The 26014-nt window shown below is 36.9% G+C and overlaps 1 protein-coding gene across 6 annotated transcripts in view; it reads left to right on the top strand.

The window, feature by feature from the left end:
* KLF12 (KLF transcription factor 12) overlaps positions 1 to 26014 on the top strand; it is a 529300-nt gene that overhangs the window by 112360 nt on the left and 390926 nt on the right. Inside the window, exons 1-2 of one of the 6 annotated variants that reach the window (XM_019652140.1) lie at positions 14 to 202; positions 3763 to 3793. The exons of 1 other annotated variant lie outside the window; for it this stretch is intronic. The gene's annotated coding sequence lies outside the window, so the exon portion shown is untranslated. Of the gene's footprint in view, positions 203 to 243; positions 450 to 3762; positions 3794 to 26014 lie in introns of those variants that run through there. 4 more of the 6 variants (XM_019652143.1, XM_019652137.1, XM_019652138.1 and 1 more) reach the window with 4 other exon arrangements.

The raw sequence follows: 26014 nt of genomic DNA, 5'->3' as shown, positions 1-26014 counted from the left end.
CCCCACCCCACCCCCCGCGCCTCTCCGGTTTCCTGAGCTGCGGGCTGCAAGGGAGGAGAAGCGGCGTCTTGCTACCCCCTCGGCTGGGCCCCGGGGTAATTCGATGCGGGCCTGGCGAGGCTCCCCACGCTAGACCCGGGCTCGCGTCTCGGCAGCCTCCACCCACCGGCCCACCCTACATTTAGCGCATCATGTGATCCGGGTAAGTCATTTGCAAGTACAACAGTTCCCTGGGTTGCCCCCCATTCATTTCCTGAGAACTGCAGAGAGCAGCTGAGAGGCTCTGCCTGTGCGTGTGCGAGTGTGCGTGTGAGTGAGCGCGGGTGACGCCGTGTGTGTGCGAGAGTGAGTGTGTGTGCGCGCGCGTGTGTGAGAGAGAAAGGGAGAGAGAGAGGGGGACTCTGTGAGGGAAAGAAAACAATTTCTCCTGCTCTGCAGCTTCTGTTCAGGTCTGTGCCGATTCCGTTTCTTATCAAAATAAACAACCCCCTCCTCTTTTTTTTTTGCCGTCCCAAATCAGACCGTATTCTCTTAACATGTTTTATTTTCCTTCTGTCATCTGCTCAAGTTAAATCATTTTGGTTGGTCTGTATTCTTAAAGGGGGAAAGTGTTGGGAAGCGGGAGGGGGCCGAGGGAGGGCGATGCTATTGCAAAGCAAGTATCGTCCGTCGGATTCGTGGAGAAGAAAGACAGAGCCTCCCACCCCCCCCAACCCCCCACCATTATTTTTAAAAAGAACTTAACCAAGTAACGTGAATTAAGCAAATGTTTTTCTACCCCTAATTTAATTGTTGGTTGCAATGTTTGCCAGACAGTTGCCAAGGATGAGAAATAAAACACCAGGGCTGAAATGGGGTGTGTGGGGGGGTGCGGCTTGTGGAAATAGTTTGCCCCTGGAATAGAGCGAGAGTTCGGTCAATAGCTGCAGCACCGGGTCTCTGCGAGCTGTGGGTGTGCGCTGGAGAGAGTGGAGGGGAAGGGGTTAAGGCGGAGATGACACTGCTGGCATGAATAGTGGTCCTGGTGCTACATTCATTATTGTCTCTGGTCGTAATGATGTGTAACTGTCACTTGCCACAGTGCCTTGTCCATGGAAGTAGCCAGAGGCTGCCCTGTGGCTGTTATTTTCAATTACGGGGGACCCGGCCAGAGTTGACAAGGGGCAACTTTGCACGTCCACCCTGGCCGGGAAGCCCGCCTAGCCGGCCTGGGAGCTACTTCTCGCCTTAGGAGCTGGCTTCGAGGACTCGGACTTGACCTCCGCGACTTGAGTTGGTGTACTTGTTAGATGCTCCCCTACGGGGAGAATCAGCCCTGCTTTTGTTGGGTACAGAACTGCCTATTAGAACTTTGAAAACTTTTATCTTTGGGGAAAAGGGTGGGGTGCACTCAACAGTTCTGTTTCCAAGCGTGTTTGAGGCAAAGGCGAGGAAAAAGTCCAATTCCTTTGTTATATGCCCTGCAAGCTTCCCAACCCTCTTCACCCTGCGCTTCGAGTTTTGCATACTTTAATAGTAATAGCCTTAATTCAGCTGATAAAAGCTGACCATATTGAATTAAAGGGTATTAGTGCAACGGAATGTGTAATCTGGATAAACAGTTTTTGTGGTTAATATTGTCAGATCTCTAATTTAACTGTACGGATGGTGTAAGTATGGTTCTATATGGATTGTTTTAAGCAATTCCACTGGCTAATAGAATTCTCGGCGGAGCACTCGGATGTTTTATTTTGAATCAGCTTTAATATTCTGTCAGTTTCCCTGTAACACCAGGGAGATGAGCAGCTCTATTTACATTTAGTGCTTGTGCATCTAGTGGCTTCGGCAGACATCTGCCAATCAAATGCACGTCATTGTGCAACCCCACCTAGCCTTCTCCTTGCCCTTTTCTTACTGGAGGATAGACTTGTTTAGAGAAGGAAATACTTTTTGAAATAAATTTGCTAGCTTTTTACAGGCAGCAGCTTGTGATGGGGATGGGAGTGGTCGCTTTGAAGAGTGGGTGTATACCGTCTTATAAGAATTGCTCTTTGCAATTGACATTTAATAAAAACAGTATCCCCCTGCCCCCAAGCCTGATTGTGCTATTTGCAGACCTCATTCAAATGTTGTTTGCATTTTGAAAAAACCACATAGAAATTGGTTATGATAAAGTCATATACTTTTAGGCTAGAAATGTTGAACTGGAGAAGCTTAGTAGAAATAGGATGTTGAAGGACAAACCTTTCAGTTGCATAAGTTATATCTTTATCGCTGCAGCCTGGTCAATCTGGAGACTACCTGGAGTATATTAAGCTGCTTTGAGTTGGGGAGAGAGTAATTTGAGCATACAAGAATTGGCAGAAATTTGTAATGTATTTAGGAAAGGTTTATTCTATCTTCTAAACCAGAACTCTTATGCAATATACTTAACATGGTAAAATTTGGAATGTTTTCACATAAAATTTTCACACTTTATGAACTAAAACTGTGTAACTAATATAGCTGCGTCCAATAAACAAAACATTCTTGAGGGTGTTTCTGTTTATTTTTGAAGTGCTTCAGTTATTTATTACTTAATTTATTACTACAGTTTTAAAAGAAACTTTCGTCAGCTAAACTTTATTTTGGAATGCTTTGTACTACTATCTATTGAATGGAAATGTTTGTGCTAATGAGCGCTTAATATTTTTTTCTCCAGAAAGTTCCCTTTCAACAACTGAATGTCATTTGGGAGAAAACTGGTTCTGGTATAGCATTTGAGACCTTGACCTTAGCAACTCTTGGCTGGTGGTTGTTTACTACAGCTGCAGCCTATGTGTGTACAGAAAGGGAACGGACTGCAAACACTGGTGTGCTCCCTCTCCCCTGGCCAAGGGAAAAACAAATCAGGATGCTTCATGGTCATTCCTAAGAGCACGCATCAGACATGTAATGGTGATAGTGTTCTGGCCATTTAAAAATATATGTGTTCCTCGGGGATTACTTCCCGGCCTTCCGTGAAAGGGAAACACGGGCTTCCACAGACCAAGAGTGAATGTCAGATGTTGTATCATGAAGCAGGCTGTTACCGACTTAATGAAATACTTTGGTCTTAAATATAGGGGGGATTTTTTTTTTTTTTAATATCTGCAAAGATGTGAAAGTGCCGAGGGCTCTAGGCCTATACTGAGGGCATTTTGAACTCAAGCCAGTGTTGGTTAATCTAGTATTGAGTAAGCTTATCAGTGAAGTGATAGTGTTAAGTAGTTGAATATATAAAAGTCCTGGACATTTTCACCATCGTACAAAATGGAAAATGTGGAATTTCATGTTTATGCGCATTAACATTAGAATACTCATTAAAATGGGGGTGTCAGATGGTTTGTTTTCTGTATATTGTGAAACAGTTTCAGAGTGTCACATTCATAAATCTAGATGTAGATGCTTTGTGTATTAATATAAAATAATTGTATTCTACAAAATTAGAAATGGAACCAACTCATTTGAAACGTTATTTACTTTTTTAGATAACTATGTTTCCCAATTTTTGCTTCCATACTGATTAATGAGCAAGAGCTAAACATCCCAAAATAGTTTCATTCAGAAGGGGCACCATGGTTATCTTTTTCTTTTAGAAAACAGCTTTCATTTTTGTAAATAATTCCTAAAATAGATTTCAGTTGCTTACCTCTATCATTTATGTTTGGAAAATACCATATGATACTAGAGTGGAAATATCTAGATTTTTGCCTAATGTTTGCTTATTTTCCATTTTAAAATTCATATTCATATGTTTTTCAGCCTGCAAGTTATGCACCACTTTCAGTCTTAAGTAAGTACAAAATGTAAGGGTAGAAATATTAAAATTAAATACTGGCGACACCCTGTAACCACAGCTTTAACTCATCCACCATAACCACTGCTCCCCAAATCAAAATGCACGTAAACAGATGGGCCTTGCCCCGTGCCCAGAAGGTCAGCAGCCTTAGGCTGTATGGGACCTGCTTGGTTCCTAGGTCCCCAGCCTGTCCAGAGGACTGTGTGACTTCAGCTGGCCAGAATTCATTTTCAGGGCTTAGACCAGCCACACCCCATGTGATGTCAGCTTTGGAGTTCTGTGGTCAAGAACACATGCTGTGGATTAAATGGTTACTTTCTCTATATATTCTCAGTAATTATGTTACAAAAGGATTTTTTGGTTTTGGGTGTTTATTGTCACAAAAGTGGCTACTTGAGTAGTCATATTACTCCCATAAAAATTTGTTTTGGTCTGGCAGTAGATTACAGGATAGTCACTCAAAGAATTTTGCTGTGGTATGGTCTTTCTTCCTGTCTTTGTTTTTCCACTTAAAGTTGAACTTTTATTTGGTTACTAATTTCTTGGTGTATGTTTAAAAATATTTCGTAGTGTGATAATTGGACTAGTCCAAACAGCATTGCTATTTAGGTACAGATGGACCAGCAGAAAGCCTTCATCGCTGCTGTATTGTTTTAGCGAAGGTGAGAAGGAAAAAAATGGGAGTGCCTTGGGATAGTTTTCCTGCCCCCATCAGAGTCTGTAGAAGCTGCCACTATTACTGGTTGCTGGCGTAGACACCCAGGAATTGTGTTCCAAGTGCTGCCATTCATCATGCTTATCAGTGTACAGTAGTCCCCCCTGATCTGCTGGGATATGTTCCAGGACCCCAGTGGATACCTGAAACAATGGATCGTCCGGAACACTGTACATAGCATGTGTTTGTTTTCCTGTACATGCATATCTCTTCACTTTTAAGGAGCACTTGGTGGCTTCTCTTTGGCATATCCGAGTTTCCAGCAACACTGCTCTTGTGCTATGGGGCCATTAGTAAAAAATAAGGGTTTCTTTGACACTAGTCCTGTGATACGGGGACAGTGGATCCAATAACCAAGAAGCCTACTCAGTGACGAACAGGGGGACATGTACAGTATGGATACACTGGATTTAAGGGATGAGTCGAGTCCTGGGCGGGATTACGGAACTGGATTTCATGAGATTTCATTACGTTATTCAGAACCGCGCGCAATTTAAAACATGAATTGTTTATTCCTGGAATGGTCCATGTAATGTTTTCGGATGGTGGTTGACCTTCAGTACCGAAACTTTGGAGGTCAAAACCATTGATAAAGGGAAACTGCTGTATATGTTTTTTCACAATAATTTGTAGTGTGGTGCATATGTACATACTATATACACACATATACACACAAATATTCACTGTTTTATGTATGTATATGTGTATGCATGCATACATACCTATATAATACTGATGTGTTTTTATAGTATTTATATATATTGCTATGTACCCCCCTCACCATATACATTCTGACCAAAAAAATTAATAGTAAAAAGACACCCCCTCACACTTGTATAAAAAGGGGAAAAAACACACGGACTCTTTTTTCATATTTGGTTTAGTAATACTAGTCTTGCTTTATTTTTGAGGTTAACAAGCAAACTCATAACAAAACTTGAAAACAGCACTGCCCCAAAGAAAACAAACCAATAAACCTAAATGGCAACCAAGATGGATTACTGTAAAAAAATGAAATGACTGTAAAGAACATAACATGCATTTTATAATTAGGTGTCTGCAAAGATTATGCATCCTGGAATCAGGAGTGATTTAAAGGGCAGAAGTATCGGCATTTGAGTCAGTACTCTTCTTACGAACTTGGGGGTGGCCTGGGTCAAATTTCTTAACTTCTCCTAGCCTGTAAAATGGGAAGAATAATATGTAGTTTACAGGGCTGTGGTGTGGGTAAACTGAGATAATGTGGGGGAAATCGCTTTGTAAAACTGTAAATTACGGGTGTGGCAACCGATTGGACAGAAAAACCCCCCCCCTGCCCCCCTCCCTAGTCCCTGCCCTAAAAGGGATGAACTCTTCAACCTCTCAAAGTGAGCATATAAATTACACTTATGAAGAAGGAATTTCCGAGTGTGGGTAGAAAGCTTTTGGCTGTCAAAGGTCATGAATTCCATTCCTGTCTTACCAGAGATTTGCTCTATGACCTTGAGAAAGTCACTCTTAAAAAGTTTCTATGTGGTTGGTATAAAAGTTGCTACCAACATATAATGCTGGTGAAGTATCTGAGCCTTTGCAAAGAAAAATACACGAAAATACAGTTCCCATGATCATTGACAGAAAATAAAGATCAACAATGATTATTTTTAAAAGAAAACAAAAAAGAAACTGATTATTTAGAGATTGTAAACCTCTAGGCTACTTCTTTAATGAGTCAAGTGAAACTTCTGTGAACTGGTCATTAAAAATACCCTTATTTTTTTTTTTTTTGAAATAGAATCATTAAATTTGTGCTGTTGTACTACAATTTAGAACAGTCTATTGAACTGCAAATCCCTAGTTAAGCCAAGATTCTGTTGATTAACGTATGTCTGATTTATGGCTTAGAGTCTCTTGGTTAGGCTCAAACATTGTTTGCAACACAACACATGCACAATAAAGAAAAGTAGGTGATGGAGACCTTAAATGGGTATTTGCAAGATTACATTGAATACATTTTATTTATATGCACACATTTTCTGCCATGTATAATTCTCAGATTTTACTAAAATTTGAGAAAATGTCGAACAATATTAATTTCATAACTTCTCCTTAGCTATGTTTTCTCCAGTTAAGAAACAAAAAATATTTTTTTTCACACTCTGTGTAAACACTATTCTTGCAAGAGCAAAGAACAAACTTAAATCAGCTCATCGATGTAACCCATGTTAGAGTCTCTTCGTGTCATACATACACCTTGCCTAACTCTTTCTTGTGCATGTTGCAACAGTCACTGTAAACACCACTTTCCTTGTGTCTTATTCACCATCTCTTGCTTTAGGACGATGCCAGGTTCCAGTCTCTATTCTGTGGCTCCATAGCACATGATATTCCTTCTGGTGTAAATTGCTTCTTGATTTGCCTTGTCCCCTCCCAATAATAAGATCCTTGAGAGCAGGAAATGCATCTTTATAGTTACTTCTCTGGCTTCTAACACAGTGCTTACTATACTGACTGGTTATGTAGTGCTAAAATACTTATTGAAAGAACAAATTCAGGAGTGCAGTCCGTATGGCAATCCTTTGAGTATCATGGTCATGTCCTACCTAAGTCTTTTTCACCTCTAGCTATATATACTATATATTAGCCATTCCCCAATTCACTACATTTTCCTGAATTTTTTTTTTTTTCATCTTGCAAAATCAAGCCTTATAGTGGAGTAAGATAGCACTGGATTTGAAACCTCACACTAACCCATGTTTAGCTGTCTAACTGGGTAAGTCAATTCTCCAAGCCTCACTTTACTCATTGGTAAATAGAAGAAAAAACAAGAACAAATAATGCCAACATTGCAGAAATTTTTCGAGGATTCACATTGTGGTAATACCCATCAAGCATCCAGTATATAAAAATGTGTACATACTCAGTGCTTCATTGATGCCTCTTTTAAAAGCTGCAATTCAGAATGAATAGTAGCAACAGCATAAAATAGCTACTCTTTATTGTACAGCTACTATAATACAGAAGTTAGGCACTGTTCACGTGTTAGCTTATTTATATGTACTCTTTAGTAAACAGTATGTATAGTTGATTTTCAAATAATTGAGACTTTGAATATTATATGTTGAGACCCCTAATGTACCTTTAACACACTGAGCCTTGACTTCTGAACTTAAGTCCATGAATGCAGGTTTTTAGCTATTGTGGGATGGTGCTCACCACCAAGTAACACTGCCCCCCTCATGACTTGGCCACTTTTGAAAAATATATTTGAAAATTTTACTGCTTTTTGTCTTTCTTTAACAAAATCAACAGAAGAAAGGGAAAATGAAAGTGCTGCTTTTAGTTTTGAGAAACAGTATATTATCTTGATTTACAGTTGAAACAAAGAAATTATTCGGTGTGCTGAAAAGTGGTGAATCTTTATTCAAAATGCTTAATGGAGTTAAGCTGGTAACTTGTAACTTGTGAAAAACAATAAGATTGCACAACATACGAAAAGGCTATACATTTGTTTTTAGTGACAGTATTTAACAGATTGTGTGTAATTGCAGATTTTGTCATTTTTCATGTCTCTGGGAATGGGTCTCCTTGAAAACGTAAACCTGGTTCCTTGAATAAGTTTTCAGGAGTGAATTTTATATATATCCACACACATATATCCGTGTGTGTGTGTGTGTGTGTGTGTGTAGAGTCCCTCTTATTTATTAAATTGCTTTTATTGTGCACATATGCATGATATCATGGTTTCCATGTTATAGATGTGGAAACTTATGTTCACCTTACTAATGCCATTATGGTCATTAGCCAGTTAGCTTTAAAGCAGAGACTTGAATGTGAGAAAGCCTTTGAACTTCCAGCTGTGTTACTCTTACCTCCTTCCAGCTTTAAATAGTCTTATTATAGGGTAGAACAAAAAAAAAAAGGGAGTATTACACAAATAAATATGTTTACAGGTTGTATTATTTATCGATTATATTGACATACTACAAAAATGCTAGAACACATTGACTAGAGTTTTTACATCCATACAGAAGCCAGTTCTGTATTTGCTGATACATGTATTACAATAAATTATGTGACGTAATCCAAAAAATTTGAGAAGGCAGTTACTATAGGATGCACCATAGTGGTAATAGGAGACAAGCAAATTCTGGCCAGTAGGCATTCTGCTATTTGATAAAGCTGTTAAAGTCAGGGGCATAATGAAAATAATATAAAACATTTCTATAAAAATGCCTGCTTATCCATTTGATTAATACTTAGCTCGTACCATGTATCTGGTCATATACGAAAATGGGTAGGACGTCATCATTCATGAGCTGAAAATCAAGTAGAGGAGACAAGACTTATGTAGAAAATTGTGTAATGCAAAGTAATTTGTGATAAATGGACCAAGTTATAAGTTGCTTAAATAAAATGCATAGGAAAAGCATTGCTTCTGTACGAAAGACCAAAGGTTTCACGGTTTTAGTGGATATGTGGCAAAATTCCTTCATAGAAAAAGTTTACTTTTTACAAGAGGAAGAAAGCAAATTAAAAAGGTATTTTGGCAGTTGTGGTGATGTCACACCTCCTTTTCTGTTTTATCTTTTAGAGCTGATGGCTTTATGGTGTTTTGATAAAATATCATTTGCCATATCACACACAAATTTTTCTTTCCAAAAATAGATCCTGGGATGTACTTGGTCAGTAAGGCATGCAGTGTGTTACAAGTTTAGGGAAGGTTTATTTGGGAAAAGCGAAAATAATAGTGATTGATTAATAAAGTTTTACAAATACACTTTATGTGATGATATCTAATGAAATTTTTGACGTATTGCTGAAGAGATTAGATGGATGATATTGTATTTATAAATGATGGGAATTTACCCACCACTAAAATTCTTTGAATTATAAGAGTTCTTTTCTTTTTAAACAGAAGAATAATGGAAGGAAAAACTTGAAAACTGATCAGTTTTACAGAAGGTCAGAGTCGATTGTAGTTTATCAGAGGTGTTGCTTGAAGGAGTATTTAGAAAGAAGCTGTATATTATAGTGGTTGGATATTTAAGGAATGACGTCCTCTGGAATGTGCATTAGCTTTTCTCCTTTAGGTGTAAATATAGGATACTTAAGCAAACACAAAATATTTCATTTGGAGAGATTGTATAACAAGGAAGAAATGAACTCTTGGCGAGTCTGTAAAGCGCATTGATGGAATTCTTATTGTATACTCTATTGAGTGTATTGGGGACTATACCAAGTCTCTAGGCCGAAGCAGTTGTGTTTTATTTATAAATAGCCTGGTAATTAAGACAGTTTAGAATACTTAAGTGTGGCCTAGCAAAATATTGCTTAGTGCTTGGTGGTTTACAGAGTGGTTTTAGTTTCATCTTGACAGTCCTGTAAGGCAAATTGGACATGTTACATTTTATCGATGAGGATAATAAAGGCAGGTGAAGGTGGCCAAGTCAGAACTAGAACCTTGATTTCCAACACCAATGAATTTTTTTTTCTATCTCATTCCACTGTTCTCTTCCTAAAAGGTTAGGTTTACTTAGTCTTAGTAAGCCAAAATTTTGAAAGTTCACATTGCACAAAAGAGGTGCCACCCTGGATATAGTGTCTAGCTCATATTCAGTGAATATTGGATGAATTCTTATCTCCAAGTGCACTTTAAAAGGGCATTTAAAAAAAAACCCCACAAAAAAACATGTATATCAGCCTGGAGATACCAACCTAATCAGCCCTAGAAGAGACTGTACCATTAGAGGCATGTAATTTTTTTCCTCTTTTAGGAAAATCAGGGATATGGTTCATTTCTTACTGTGTTCCAGGGCTTGTGCTAAATTGAAAGAATACAAAGGTATTATAAATAAAGCATGGGCTTTGTCCTAAGGTCTAGGCAGATCACAGAAGAGGCACCACAGTTAAGCCCGAAGGAAGGCTATACTAGTGTATTCTGGTTTAGTTTACTTTCTTCATTTAGATCTTTAGGTACCGAAAAATAATAGCCTAGATATGTTTAGATTTATGTTTTAGTCTCTTTTATGTACTCTTAAATCTTATCAGAAAAGCTTCTTCCATGTAAGCATGTGATTTTCTAAATTTTTTTCTTTCAAAAATTGTATATTGCACATTTATTGTACTTAGAATATATATGTATGATACATTTTAAAGGCGTATTCTTTTTTACTGTTTATGACCAACTCAAAGCTAGGTATTTATTTTTTTTTTGAAGATCTAATTGACTTTATTGAACCATTCCTGAATGGGGCAGCATCCCATCTAAGAACTAGAAGGACAGACCTATTTATGATATTTAAATGTGAATTTACTATTTTTATGCCTTAGTTTTTCAAAGGACCACAATTTACTATCTGCAGGAAATAAACTTTATTTTGCAGAAACTCACTTATTGGATAATATTTGCAAATGCATCTCTCTGATGAAAGTAGGTACATGGGCATGGAGAATTTAAACTTCCATTTTTCAGTGAACTCTTCTCTCTTTTTTACTTAGCTCCCCGTCTTCCTCTAGCAAACAATAGCATTCTATTCCCCCTTAATCCAAATGATCAGAACTGCTATGTATTCTTTTATAATTTTCTTCATATGAGAAGTGTTATTAACACACATGCATACCAGTTGTTTTGTTTTTTTATCACTGCTTACAAAAATGGGATTACTTTATTGGAAACTATTTTCAGCTTTTTCTTTTTCATTCAGTTCTGCCGAAGGGAAATTCTTCCACCCAGCTGTTGCAGCAATAAAACATTTAAAATCAAACAAACAAGAAACTGTTGCGTAGTATTTCAAAGTATGGTTATTTCATAGTCTGACCATTAATTTATTGATGGGTAATAATACTTTGTTTCCAATTTTTGCTACTAAAACTGATACTGTCATAAGTATTTTTATATCCATACTCTGAGATGACCTGTGAGATAAATTCCCAGGGTGGGATAACTGTATCAAAATGTTGCCACATTGCTTTAAAAAAATAAAAAAGGCTATAACAGTTCATGTTTACCAGCAGTTTTAGGCAATAACCTTTTCCCTGAAGTTCCATCAGCAATAGTTGACACTTTTCCAGTCTTGATTGTTGTGTGGTGGTACCTTATTGTTACTTTGATTTAGTATTTCCCAATTGCTGGTGACCTTGAACATCTCTTTTTCCTGTGTTTGTAGGTTAATTGGAATTGTTCTTCTAAGAACTGCTCTGTCATATTCTTTGTCCACTTTTCTATTTGGTGGTTGTCCTTTTATGGGAGTTTTTTTATATAATACGGCTATTATTATTTTTTTGACATCTCATTGCAATAGTTTTTTTCCAAAACTAATCTTTAATCTGTTCAAGAACTACCTTTTGATTTTAATATTTTTAATTTGTTATATAATTGCTTCTTTCTCTTTGCTTGGTCTATCTCTCTGTCTTTTTTACAGGTTTTGTTCATTGACAAAAAAGACATAATCTCCTACACTTAGATTTAATTTTTGTTTCCACTTTGGTCCTATCTTTGGTCCATTTGGAATTTTTAGTTGTGTGTGGTATAAGAGAGGGGTCCACTTTTACTTACTTAACTTTCAGATACATAGCTGGTCCATTGTATCAGCACCATTTTTAAGGTAATAGATCATTTTCTCAGTAAATATAAATTCTACAACTGTCATATTTTGTATTCTCATATATCCTATGATAGTAACAGATTTTTTTCTTTTTCAAATACTTTTCCTAGATATTTTTAGACGTGTAACTAAAGTTCAAATTTAATGAATAGTCTATCCATCATCTCACCTTCCCTGAGCAAAAAATGCACAGAAACCCTCTTGTGATTTTAATTGGAATTGCATTAAGTTATGTATAATCTATGGACAATTAACATTTTAATGTTATTTTTAGTGTATTATACCATCCCAATTCAAGTATGTAGGTATCTTTGTATTTGCTCATCTTATTTTTTATATCTCAAAAAATTTTTAATACTTTATTTGTAGTGGTTGTTTCATCTTTAACTTAGTTCTAAGTACTTTGTAGGTTTTTGGCTATTTTATATCTATTGAGATAAGATTTTTTTTTTTTTAGTCCATTGATATAATGAATTAATTACATTGCTTGATTTTTAAATGTTGTATCAGACTTCCATTGCTTGTATAAGTCTACTTGGTCTTGATGTATTATTATGTATAGCTGTATTCGATTGTCTAATACTTTGTTAAGAGTTTTCTTTTTTTTTTTAATCTATGTTCATGGGGGAGAGTAGCATGTAGTTTTTATTCTTGTACTATCTTTATCTGATTTTACTTCCAGGGTATTCCTAGCCTGCTGACGTGACTTGGGAAATGTTATATGCTCTTATGTTTTTTGGAATACTTCGTGTAGAATTGATATTATTTCTTCTTTAGAAGTGTGGAGGAATTCACCAGACAATACATATGTGTTTGCAGCTTTTTTGTTTGTTTGTTTGTTTGTTTTTGTAGGAAGGTTTTAAACTATAAATTCAACTTATTTAATACACATAGGGCTATTCAGATTATATATTCATTTTTGAATGAACCTTCTTAGTTTGTGTTTTTGAAAGAATTTTACTTTTTCATCTACGTTATAAAATTTATTGGAATAAAATTGTTCATATTCCCCTGTTCTTTTAATGTTTGTAGGCTCTTCACTGATAACTATTTCTGATATTGGTGACTTGAAACTTCTCTGTTTTTTTCTTGATTAGTGTGGTTAAAGGTTTATCAACTTTGTTGATATTTTGAATGAGCCAGCTTTGGTTTCATTAATTTCTTTTCTCTTATATCTGTTGAGAAAATATTTTACTTTTTTCTAATTCATTAAATCCTTATCTTTATTACCTTCCTTCTGCTTGTTACAGGTTTAATTTGTTCTAGTTTCTTAAGATGGTAGCTTAGAGCATTGATTTGAGACCTTTCTTTTCTTATGTAAGGGTGTGATTTTTTTACTATAAATTTACTTTGAGCGCTGCTCTGTTAATTTTTTTTTTTTAAAGATTTTATTGGGGAATTGGGGGGAGGGAACAGCATGGGGCATCAAGGGAAGGGGAACAGACAAGTTGCTGTCCTTTTGTTCTTCAGTCTAGTTGTGGAGGACGTTGCTTCACTGGCCCTGTTAGTATTATCTTTGCGCTGTTCCTGGGTGAGGCAGGTCGGTTGGTTGCCGGCTATTGGATGGCCGCTTAGGGCAGCTCTTGGCAGCTCACGCCGGCTGCCGGCCTCTCAGTAGCTTAGAACAGCCCACTGCAGCCCCACTGCAGCCTATGCCATCTCTGGCTACTCACAGCAGCCCAGCTCCAGGTTGAGCTGTTGTTCACCATCTTAGCTGTAGAGGGCGCAGCACCAATGGCCCTCATGTGGGATCCGAACCGGCGGCCCTGCCGCTCAGAGCTCGCGCTCCCAAATTAACTCCCAACCAACGACTCACCCGGCCGGCCCTGCTTTGTTAATTTTTTATTCGGTTAAAAATATATTCTAATCCATTGTGATTTCTTTGACCTTGGATTGTTTAGAATTATGTTAATATTCAAATACTTGGGAATTTTGCATATATATTTCTTATATTGGTTTCTAATTTAATTCCATGGTTTTCAGAGGATGTATGATTTTGATTGTTAAAAAATTTGCTGAGATTTGTTTTATTGCTCAGAATCTGGTCTATAGTAATGAATGTTACATATACAATTAAAAACACTGTATTCTGCCATTGGTGGGTGGAGCCTGCTACAAATGTCAATTAGGACTATTTTCTATAAATGTCAGTTAGCCAAATTGGTTAATAATGTTCTTCTGGTCATCTATGTTGTTAAGTAATTATTTTGTCTTCTTGTTCTGTCATTTGGAGATGAGGGTTTAAGTGTTTAAATACAATTGTGAATTAGTCTAATTCTCTTTTCAGGTCTATTAGTTTTTACTTTATATATTTTGAAGTTCCTTGTTTTTAGGTACATACTCATTTAGGATTGTCATGTTTTCTTGATGAATTGACTTCCTTTATCAAAAGAATATTTCCCTCTTTTTCCCTTATAGACAGCATATAATTGGGTGTTACTTTTATAATCCAATCTTATTATCTCCAACTTTTATTTGGAATGATTTGATCATTTAAATATATTTATATTATTGCATTTCTAACTACTAATTTGCTATTTGTTTTCTATTTGTCTCACATATTCTTTGCTGTTATTTTTCCATCACTTACCCTCTTTGGATCTGATTATTTTTCGGTATTTAATTTTATATCCACTGTTGGCTTCTTAATTACATATCTTTGTTTCATATTTTTAGTGGTTACTGTAGGGCAGCAGTTCTCAACCTGTGGGTCGTGACCTTTTTGGGGGTCGAACAACCCTTTCACAGGGGTCGCCTAAGACCATCGGAAAACAAAAAGATATTTACATTACATTTCATAACAGTAGCAAAATTACAGTTATAGAGTAGCAGCAAAAATAATTTTATGGTTGGGGGGTCACCACAACATGAGGAACTGTATTAAGGGGTCGCGGCATTAGGAAGGTTGAGAACTGCTGCTCTAGGGTTTACAATATACATCATTAACTTTTTACAGTCTGTCTTCAAATGACATTATACCACATTCTTTTTGATGTCAGAATCTTAAAACAGTATAATGCTGCTTTTCCTCTCCCAATGTTTGTTGTTTTCCTAATATATTTTACATACACATGTTATAAACCATACATTTCCCAGTTACGGTTTTTGCTTTAAAGAGTCAATTACCCTTAATAGGGATTACAAATCAGAAAAGAAGTTTTTTCTGTACATATTGATGTTTTTTCTAGTTCCAGGGTTCTTTATTTCCCTGTTCTAAATTTCTATCTAGTATCATATTACTTTTGCCTAAAGAAATGTCTGTGATATTTCCTGTAGTGCAGGTCTGCTGGCAGTGACTTGACTCAGCTTTTGCTTGTCTGGAAAAGTCTACTTGCCTTTGTTTCTGAAATCTGAGTTTTGAATCCTAGGTTGACAGTTTTCTCCCCATTTAAAGATGTTGCTATTGGGTTGTCGGAAAAGTCATGATGTATTTTGTCTGTGTTTTTCAAAGGTCACTTATTTATATAAAGAACAAAGATCAATCAATGATATGTTGCCCGTTTTGTTCGATAACCTTTTGTCATCTTTCAGTGAGATTCATAATTCCTCGTTCATAGAAGGACCTGTCTTTATTTGCGAAAAACTGAACAAAGTGCTGATTTACAGCCTCATCTGAATTGAACATTACTCCATGCATGGAGTTTTGAAGAGAGCGAAACAAATAGAAGTCTGATGGCTCAAGGTCAGGTGAGTATGGTGGGTGTGGCAACACATCCCATCAAGCTCCAATAATTTTTGACGGGTGATCAAACCTGTGTGTGGTCTCGGGTTGTTGCGATGGAACACAACTCCTTTACATATAACAAGCTCTGGACATTTCTGGATGATGGATTCATTCCAACTGTCCAGTTGCCGACCGTACACATTCGAATTGATTGGTTACTTGGTAGGAGCTCAAAAAACACAACACCTTTAAAATCTCACCACACTGAGAGCATAACTTTTGTCTGATGAATGTCTGCTTTCGATGTCATTTGAGGCGAATCATCACGTCGGGACCAAGACCATTTGCGCACCACATTGTTGTAAACAATCCACTTCTCATCACCAGTTATCAGGTGATAAAATAGGATCGTTTTCCTCATGTTTAATGAGTATATTGCAGATGTTGATACGCGCCATCAAATGAACTTCTTTGAGTTCTTGCAGAACCCAAATATCGAGCTTGCTTACGTATCCCAGCTTCTTCAGGTGGTCATGAATGCTTGAATGATGGATGTTCAATGTTTCTGCAATCTCTCATGTTGCGTAATGTGGGTTTGACTCAATCAATGCCTTTATTTTGTCGTCATCAACCTCGGTGGGCCTCCCTGACCGAGGAGCATCGTTGAGATCAAAATCACCAGCACGGAATTTTGTGAACCATTGTTGGCACTGACGTTCTTGTAGAGCATTGTCACCGTAAACTTTATGCAACTTTTCACAAGTTTGTTGCATGTTCTTTCCTTTATGGAAGTAAAACAGTAAAATAAGGCGAAAATGCACAGCTTGGTCTTCCACCTTCAACTTGCTGTAAAATCTCCAAAACTCAACCAGATTGCTCATTTTTTTTTAGAATGAAGCTAAAACTGTCAGCTGTCAAATGACATAGTAATAACATAGATGTGAATGACTCTAGTACTTCCAAAAACGAACTAGTGCCATCTGTCGCAAACATGCGTCATGACTTTTCCAACTACCCAATAAATAACCCTTTAGTTTGCGTAGTTTCTGAAGTGAGGTCTTTAGGCATTCTGATCTTTTTCCTCCATATGTAATGTTTCTCCTCTCTGGCTGCCTTCAGGATTTTTCCTTTAACTGGTTTTCAGCAGTTTGACTATGCTATGCATAGGTGTTTTCATTTGTGATTATCTTGCTTGGAGTTCACTCAGCTTCTTTGATCTTTACTGTTCTTCCTAATTTTTCATAAGTTTATATACATTATGGTTTATAATATTTCTCTGCCTCCTTTCCTCCATCTGGACTATTTGGATAAGACAGTAATCGTTTTATATTGCCCCAGAGGTCTTGGATCCTCTGCAACCCACCCTCCCCATTACATTTTCAGCTTGAAACTTTCTGTTGATCTGTTTTCAAGTTTACTAATTCTCTGTGTTGTGTCCAGTCTTTTATAAGCTCAATTAAAGAATTCTTCAACTTTGATATAAAGTTATTGGTCTAGCAGTTTCATGTTACTTTTTAAAAATTTCCACCTCTTTGCTGAATTTCTGTTTATGCATGTTGTCTGTTTTTCTTTAGCTTCTTTTAAATTTTAACTACAATAATTTCAAAGTCTCTTAATTGATAGTTTCAACATCTCTGCCATCTTGGGAGTCTGAGTATGTTGATAGCTTGAGCCCTTGACAGTGGGTGACTTCTTGCTTTGTTTTTGTGTCTTGTAATTTTTGATCAACTGCATGACATTCTATATAAAAGAACAGTAGAGACTGAGGTAGACAATTACTGTGCTAACAAATGAACACCTCTTATTCTGCAAGGTGCTAGTGCCTGTGGAGGAGAGAGATGAATCAATATGGTCAGTAGATGTGCTGAGTTATTGATTGGCTGTTGCTATTGAACTGTCACATCACTGGAGACTTCACATTTTTCCAGGAATGCATTCCTTTTACCTTGAGACTTCTGTGAGACTTGGAGTGCCATCGAGTTTTTCTTCTCAGTGTTCCTGGTGACAGTCAGCTTTCACTCAGCCCTCAACTCCGGTGACACAAGGGGCCTCTTTCTGTGCTTTTGTCTTTGTCCCAGTCTGGGTGGACTTGGGGATGGGCGAGTGGGTGGAGTCTTAATTCTCCTACGCCAGCTGCAGTCTTAGGCAGGCCTGGTGTCCTTTCGTCTCAACTGAGAATTTGTCAGCAGGCCTATCCCTTCTTCTTGTGTTAGCCAGACTCTGCTTTGTATCAGTGGCAACCTTTTATGCCAGTGAGTTTCCTAGCAGTATGGCCAACCTCCTTTTTGTGTCACTTCAGAATTCTGGGCCTGAGTGAGTTTCCTGCCATACCCCAGGAGCAGAGGAGTGTTACCTAGTATTCAGTGAAGGGTCAGGTGTGGGAGATTTTTCTTTCTCATCCAGCAGCTGCTATTATTTGAACCTGGGGAGACAGACAGGTGGAAGGTCTGTGTCTTTCCCCCCCACCCCCACCCCCACCAGTAGCAGATATTTTCTCTCCCTCTTGCAGCAGTCCATCTTTGCCTGGATGAAGCAGGAGTATTTACTGTCCCTGTCTCTGTGGTGGATGACTTTTGCTTCATTTGATAACAGAGTCTGGGATGTTAGCTCAACCCTCTCTGCATGTCAGCACTTCCACAGGAGGCTCTGTTAGGTGTCCTGTTCTTTCTCCAGTCTTTTGTTCTAGCACTTGGAGGAGGCTCTTGCATCAGAGCAGGTGAATGGCTGTGGAGTGTCCTAGCATCAGGGGCTTCCTGGGATATAGTGAGTTTACTAGCCCACATTCAGCTTTTAAAAATTTGTTAAAATTTTATTGGTTTTTAAAAATTAAAAAACAATTACTGCAGTAAAAAACACCTAACAAAAATTACTATCTTAATTATTTTTAAACCTACAGTTTAGTAATGTCAAATATATTTACGTCGTTGTGCAACAGATTGCAAACTTTTTCATGTTGCAAAACTGAAACTCTGTACCCATTGAACGGCACCTCTTCATTTTCCCCTCCCCTAAGCCTCTGGCAACCACCATTCTGCTTTCCCTTTCTTATCTGCTTTTATGACTGTTCACTTTTTTTTTTTTTAACTTTATTGGGGATCAGTGTGCTTTTCCCAGGACCCATCAGCTCCAAGTCAAGTTGTTGTTCTTCAATCTTACTTGTAGAGGGAGCAGCTCAGCTCCAAGTGTAGTTGCTGTTTTTCAATCTAGTTGTGGGTGGTGCAACCCACCGTCCCATGTGGGAATTGAACCAGCAGCCTTGTTGTTAAGAGCATGTGCTCTTACCCGCTGAGCCACCCTGCCGCCCCTGACGGTTCACTCTTCTTCCATTATCATGGCCAAGGGCGCTGTCCTGTTTCTCTGTGACAGGGCTTCTTACCCATTGGAGCCTAGATCACCTGGTTGCCTTATGCATTCAACTCTTTAGTTTCAAAAAAATTATGACTCTTTAGGTCTTCATCTTACATAAGTATTTTCTTTCTGCACCTGTTTAAATGGGCTTAGATTTATTTCCTTTTCCTTTTTTGGAAATACCAATTGAATTTTATGTTTATTTTTTATCATCTGATAAGTCATCTTTTTTTCTACTTTAGTTGACTGTTATAAAACACTGTATCAGCAGATTTGTTAATATTTAACTATCCTTGCATTTGGGAAGAAATCCTGCTTTTTCATAATTTATTACTTAAAAAATTTTAAATTACAGTTGATATTCAATATTATTTTATATATAATCCATCCATTTCATCCTCACCCCCACCCCTGCCTGTGGCAGCTGTCACTCTGGTATCTATCTCTAGAATCTCTCTGAATCTCCCCATTTGCTTTTCAGGATTTTAAATTTGTTAAGTTTCAAGTGTACAGCATAGATTAGACATTTATATAATTTATCAAGTGATCCGCTTGATTAGTCTGGTACCTACCTGGCACTCTGCATAGTTATTACCATATTATTGACTATATTCCCTATGCTGTACTTTACATCCCCATGACTATTTTGTAACTACCTATTTGTACTTCTTAATCCTTTCACCTTTTTCACCCAGCTCCTCAAGCCCTTCCCATCTGGTAACTGTCAGTTTGTTCACTGTATCTGTGAGTCTGTTTCTAGTTTTTGGGTTTTTGTTGTTGTTGTTTAGATTTCCACATGTAAGTGAGGTCACATGGTATTTGTCTTTCTGACTTATTTCACTTAGCATAATACCCTTTAGGTCCATCCATATTGTTGCAAATGGTAAGATTTCATGTTTTGTGGCTGAGTAATATTCCATTGTATGTATGTACCACATCTTCTTTATCCAATTGTCTATTGATGGGCACTTACGTTGCTTCCATATCTTGGCTATTATGAATAACGCTGCAGTGAACATAGAGGTGCATATATCTTATTGAAGTAGTATTTTGATAATTTATTATTGTATAACTGCTTGTTTCTGTTTGATAAAGTGGAATGATATTTAGGATATTTACATTTGTAGTCACATTGGGATTGGTCTATAATATTTTTCTTGGTGTTGAATCAGATTTTTTTATAAACATTTTGGTGGATACATAAATTAATTTAGAAAATGTTCATGTCTTTTCATGAGCTTAATTGGAACTCTCCCTTAAAGGCTAATACTCAGATGTAAACCATTGGATCATATTTTTTGTTGTCCCCCCCACCCCCACCCCCAGTGGTAGATAAGTAACTTTTTTTGCAACTTCTTGTCTGTATTTGTCCATTAAAGTTTTTAGCTGTTTTTTTTGTTCAAGTTTTGGCTGGTAAATTGCCCGTTTGCTTTTTTAGAAAAATATTTTTCATTGAGATATAATAGAAATATAACACTGTATTAGTTTTAGATATGCAGCATAATGATTTGATGTATATAGTGCAAAAGGATTACCACAGTAAGTTTAGTTAGCATCCATCATGGCACAAAGTTAAAATTGTTTCTTTTCTTGTGGTGAGAACTTTTGAGATTTACTCTCTTAGCAACTTTCAAATATACAATACATTGTTGTAGTCACCATGCTGTACATTAAATGCCCAGGAATCACAACGGAAACTTCGTACCTTCTGACCACTTTCATCCATTTTGTCTACCTCCACACCCCTGCCTGTGGCAACTGCCAATCTGTTATCTAGAGCTATGATCTCTGTATCTCCACATTTGCTTTATAGGCCTTTAAATGTGTGGTCTCAGGTTAACATGTATTATTCTCTAATACATAGTTACATTTCTACCATAACACACATGCAACTTCTTTCTTATTCCTAATATTGTCTATTTTTTACTCATTTTTCTTAAATGTTCCACAAGTTACTTTGCTATTTTATTATTATTATTATTTTTAATAAAAAAGCTTTTTGATTTTTTCATTATTTCTGCTCTGTTTTTCCTTGTTTTCTTTAATTAATTATGAGTCAAGGTTTTCTAGGAATATGTTTTTAAATTTCTGAGTATTAACTAGTTTAGGTCTTTAATTTTGTATTTACATTTCAATTGTGATTTATATTTTGAGAGTATAACTTGTAAATCAACCTAATTTTTAAATGACTGATTTTTTATATCTAAGCATATGGTTTATTTTTACCATTGTTGTATAGGTATTTGAATAAAGTATCTTCTCTGTTGAGGAGTGTGATATTCTGTTCATTTCTTAAACTGAGTTTATTGATTTGATTTAAATTAAATTATGTTCTAACATAGTTTCTGTTAAATTCGGTTATTTCAAAAAGTGGCATATTGAGTTCTGTAGTCTAATCATTATTATGTCTCCATTAAATTTTTAAAAATTATTTTTTATTATTTTAAAATTGCAAAATGTAAGTAACATAAAATTTACCATCTTAATTATTTCTACATGTATAGTTCAGCAGTGTTAAGTATATTCACATTGTTGTGCCACAGAACCTTTTTCATCTCCAGAAACTTTTCATCTTGCAAAACTGAAACTCTGTACCCATTAAACTCGCCATTCCCCTCACCCCATGGCCTGGCAACTACCAAGCTACTTTTCTGTTTCTATGAGATTGACTATTTTAGACACCTCATATGAGTAGAATTCCATATTGTTGCCTTTTTGTGTCCGGCTTATTTCACGGAGCATTATGTCCTCCAAGTTCAGCCATGTTGCAGTGGGTGTCAAGAGCTACTTCATTTTTTTAAGGCTAAATAAGTTACATTGTATCTATAGACCACATGAACATGGGTGGACAGATATCTTTTGAGTTTCTGCTTTAAATTCTTTTGAGTATATAACAGGAAATGGAATTGCTGTATGTTTGGGTAATTCTGTGTTTAATTTTTTGAGGAATTGCTGTACTGTTTGTCACAGTACGTGCCCCGTTTTGCATCCCCACCAGCAATGCGCAAGGGTTCAAGTTTCTCTATATACTGGCTAATTCTTATTATTTTTTAGATTTTTAAAAAAATAGCCATTCTAATGAGTGTTGAAATGTCATCTTGTGATTTTGATTTGCATTTTCCTATTTTCCTAATAATTAGTGATGCTAAGCACCTTTGCCTGTGCTTATTAGTCATTTGTATATCTTCTTTGGAGAAATGTCTATTCAAGTCCTTGGCCAATTTTTTTTTTTTTTGTTAATGGGATTTTGGTTACTGTTAAGTTGTAGTCATTCTTTGTATATTCTGGATATGAGATATGATTTATAAATATTTTTTACCATTCCGTGGGTTGCCTTTCCACTCTGTTGATGGTGTTCTTTGATACACAAAAGTTTTTAATTTTGCTCTAGTCCAATTTACCTATTTTTTTCTTTTGTTACCTAGGATTTTGTCATCATATCCAATAAATTATTGCCAAATCCACTATCATGGAACATTTTTCCTGTGTTTTGTTCTGAAAGTTTTATTGTTTTATGTCTTTGTTAAATTTTTGAAAGCTTTGCTTGTAACCTGTGTATTGTTTGGTCCATATGACTCCATGACTTTTTTAAGTTATTCTTTTTTGGTTGAATTTTTTTACAATTAAATTTGTTCTAGATTGATACTAATATTGTCATTCCTATTTTTTATTTTTGTGGAAGAGTTTGAAAGTACCTGGCTTTACTAATCCACTTATTCTGTCATTCACTTTCCCTTTCTAATTTGTTTTAAGTTGGTTTTTTAATATATGTAGTTTTTTTCAGTACCTAGGTTTTTCTTTTAACTTATTACCTCTGTGTTATAATAGTCACATTTAAAGTAATAATAACTGTGCCTATGTTTTATTTTAATTACATTTTTTTTAGTCATTTCTTCTTCATAGTTTTCCTCATTTCTGTGAATTTTATCAAATTGATATTTATTTCCTTTTGTTTCCAGTGTGACCACCACCAATTTGGAAGAGACAGTGCACTATGCCATTTGACGAATGGTCAATATTCCTTTCCCAGCTTCATGTTTATAGCCACCATTAGCTCTTCTAGTGCTGATGTATGAGGAATAAAAGGCACAATTAAGACAATTTTGACAAAACAATGTTGTAGTATACTACCAACACCAGAACATTTTAGTGGCAAATACACAAATCTCTGATGTCTACAATAAGAAGGGACCCCTTTTAGATGTGAAGCCTTTGGTTGGATATAGCTTTCTGTGGTAAGAATAGGGAAAATAGATGTTTCACTACCTCTTGTATAGTAAGGTCACTGCTGTTTTTCATAACTCTCTCCTTTGTGAGTTTTAATTGTCTTGGTGTTGTGGTATGGTGGGTGCTAGGGATGTTTTATTTTAAGAATATGAGTCTGTGGATACATTGTACTGATAGCACTATTTAATAATTTGCTATAGGTTCCTGTTTTAACAGGGGTTCATTGATCAGTTAATCATACCAACCTTGGACAGGAAAATTAGCCGTAATTACAGCTTAAAGAAGTTTTGAAATTCTTACCCAAATTTCGAACCCTACTTTGAAAATCATAGCAATCCTTGATCTCCATATGGTTAAACTATGTTCTGAAAAGTTTTACTATAAAAATCTTAAACTGTATACTGGGAATAATCACAGTCATGGAAATGGACCCACTCTCATTGAGTATTTACAGTGGTGCCTGGGATTGTGTTTAGATCCTGTCTTAGTTTGTTTGGGCTGCCATAACAAAATGCCACAGACTGAGTGGCTTAATCACCGCAAGTTTATTTTCTCACAGTTCTGGAAACAAGAAGTCCCAGATCAAGGTCCAGCAAGGTTAGTTCCCTGTGAGGTCTTTTTTCCCCGGCCTGAAGGTGGTTGCCTTTTTGCTGCGGCCTAACGTGGCAGAGAGAGTGAGCGAGCACTGGGGTCCATGCTTCTCAGGCCCGCGCACTGTTGAATTAGAGCTCACCCTTATTACCTCTTTTCCTTTATGACCGCCTCAGGGGCCCTGTCTCCAAACAGAGTCACATTGGGGCTTATGTCTTCAACATAGACATTTTGGGTGGGCACAGACATGTCATCCATAGGAGATTCAAAGGGTAAATTCTTGAGAAATAAGGGTTTAATTCTTCATTAAGTTTCCTGTAAGAAGTAGTTTGACTTTCTAAGATTCAAGTAAAATTACACATGCTATAAAGCATTCATGGCCATGTATAAAGAATTTAAAGAGATTGAAACCTCCTACCAGATAAAGTCCTTTGCAGAATTACCATATGAATCAAGAGTGTTTGTGAGCAAGGTTTGTGAGCAAGGATTTACAACTCTGGGCTTTTTTTCCCTAGGAGTAAAGAAATGTTATTGGCTACTATGTACAGTGATTCTTAGGGCTCAGCAAGAAAATGCTGTTTACATTTCTGGCTATGCCTCAATGGATGCTTTTCAAATAGGACATTAACAAAGAAAGGAAGGAAATAAAGGCTTTACTTTTTCCCATTTTTCTTCTATTTTGGGGTTTATCTAGAGGATAAATTTATTTCGTGTGGCTATAAGGCCAGAAACATTAACACATTTATGGAATGCACAATGCAGTGGGTTGAAGGGTGGCTCTCAAAAAAAATATGTCCATGTCTAAATCTCTAGAACATGCGAATATTACCAGATTTGGAAAAAGGGTCTTTGTAGATGAAATTAAGTGAAGGATCTTGAGATCATCCTGGATTACCTGGGTGGGTCCTAAATCCAGTGACACATATCCTTGTAAGAGTCAGAAGAGTAGAAGGCAACATGAAGATGGAAAGATGGGAGTGGAGCGATGCAGTGACAAGACGAGGGACACCAAGGGATGCTGGCAGCCACCGAGGCGGGAAGAGGCAGGGAATGGATGTCCCCCTAGAGCCTTCTGAGGGAGTGGGGCCCTCCCATCACTTGATTTTGGACTTCTGGTCTCCAGAACTGTGAGAGGATAATATGTGTTGTTAGCCTCCAAGTTCGTAGTCATTTGTCAGGGCGGCCACAGGAACCATTCCCCGTCAGTGTGGGGAGGGCTTTCCGCTGAATGCTAGGGACGCAGAGTGGAGCAAGACGAGAGCTTGGCTATCAGGAATTCATATTTGGTTTTGAAAAGTAACAAAAATATTACAATAAATTGTGTAATAAAAATTTGTGAAGAGTGTCCTGAAAGCGTTGAAGGGTGCAGCTAGCTTTGTTAATTTGGAGGGTTTGGAGGATGCACTGAGGAAGAAACTTTTGATCTAAATTTGAATGAGGAGTAAGAGTGTACTGGAAGAAAGGGGGTGAAGGGTTAGAGGGAGGGGACGTGTGTATGAAATTGCATGTTCTTTAACTCTCACCTGTGACGTCAGCTCTCCTCCATCTAAATCTCAGTATGTTCAAGTGTTAAGAGTAGAGCAGTTTCCTGAAGTCAGACTGTCCTGTTGAAGCTGCTATATCTCACCCTCTAGTAGTCTGTCTCAGTGGTAAATATGAAAGACATTTTAAAAAATCACCCCCTGTCCATGCTTGATCGCTTATTCTGATTCAGAACCTTTGACAGCTTAGACTGTAGTATGGAGTCAGTGGCCCACCCATGAGGCCACAATTATAAAGAACTCTTTATACTCTGTGATGGGGGATCAGTAAACTTTTGCATAAAGGGCCAGAAAATAAATATTTTAGACTTTGCATGCTCCATAAGGTGTGTGGGGATGTGTGTGCATATATGTGTGTGCATGTGTATATGTGTATATATACAGTGGATGCCAAAAAAATGTATACACATTTTAAGAAAGGAAAACTGTATTAAAATTGTAATACTCAATGTATACCAACAACAAAAGATGAATACAAGTCACGTTTGACTTCTGCAATTACAAGAGGTGCTCAAAGTGGTTACCATCAGCATCCAGACACTTCTG

The sequence above is a fragment of the Hipposideros armiger genome, unplaced genomic scaffold (genome assembly GCF_001890085.2).
Source record: "Hipposideros armiger isolate ML-2016 unplaced genomic scaffold, ASM189008v1 scaffold_174, whole genome shotgun sequence".
Classification (NCBI taxonomy): domain Eukaryota; kingdom Metazoa; phylum Chordata; class Mammalia; order Chiroptera; family Hipposideridae; genus Hipposideros; species Hipposideros armiger.
This window is presented reverse-complemented; position numbering and strand designations above follow the sequence as displayed.